The following is an 834-nucleotide window of genomic DNA, read 5'->3' as shown; positions in this document are numbered from 1 at the left end:
CACGATTAGCAAAAGCTCAGGTGGGGACCTGGATCCAGCTAGCATGACTGCACCTACCCATCCATCCTAACACCCTATAGCTAAACACCCTAAACACCCTAACACCCTAAAAACACGAGAAGAACAAGTGTAGGTAGGAGTACACATCAACCAAGCCGGGATCCGATCTGCCTGGATCGAACAGGCGACCTAAGGATATCAGCATCGCATCTTTCGATTACAGTCCTTCGCTCTTCCAGCTGAGCTAAGATCGGGAGCATGGTGCTCAACGCGTATCGAGACCAGGTTTCGATCCTGGGACCTCGGGGTTATGAGCCCCGCACGCTTCCGCTGCGCCATCTCGATTCTCATGTGCACACCTACCTTCAACTCTCGCCACAACTCGTGGATCGTGGATGCCCGACAAGCAGCTCCAACCAAACCGAGTAGAGCCTTTGCCCTAAGGATGAACCTATGGCATAATGTAACAATAATAATGGCCATGATTATCGCCCAACATGCAATAAGGGATGAAAGTGTCGAGGACAGCTAATTATCTTCAGAATTGTGTTATGTTATATATGTGTATGCAGCCCCTATCTAGAGATGTGTAGAGTTTTTGAATCCCTATATGTATTGCCTGTCTGTTCTGAAACCGACTTTGAGCATGTGATTTTGGCGTTGTCTACCATCCCTTCTTTCCTGGAGCCCACTTCAGATATGCTCTGGCACATGTCTTGTACTGTACAAGTTGTACTCTGTTTTGGCTTGGATTCAATGACACCAAGGTTCATCCCATGGATTTGAAGTGTCATCATAATGTGCTGAGTGGGAATTGAGCCTGCGACATCACAA

The 834-nt window shown here is 47.7% G+C and overlaps 1 protein-coding gene across 1 annotated transcript in view; it reads right to left on the bottom strand.

Moving 5' to 3' along the window:
* The window catches only part of VOLCADRAFT_71250 (uncharacterized protein), a gene marked incomplete at both ends in the record, with an annotated part of 7,377 nt that overhangs the window by 2,073 nt on the left and 4,470 nt on the right, over window positions 1–834 (bottom strand). The window lies entirely within an intron of this gene.

The sequence above is a fragment of the Volvox carteri genome, assembly GCF_000143455.1.
Source record: "Volvox carteri f. nagariensis unplaced genomic scaffold VOLCAscaffold_260, whole genome shotgun sequence".
In the NCBI taxonomy this organism is placed as follows: domain Eukaryota; kingdom Viridiplantae; phylum Chlorophyta; class Chlorophyceae; order Chlamydomonadales; family Volvocaceae; genus Volvox; species Volvox carteri.
Note: the sequence above shows the minus strand (reverse complement) of the source record. Positions and strands in the feature narration are given on the sequence as shown.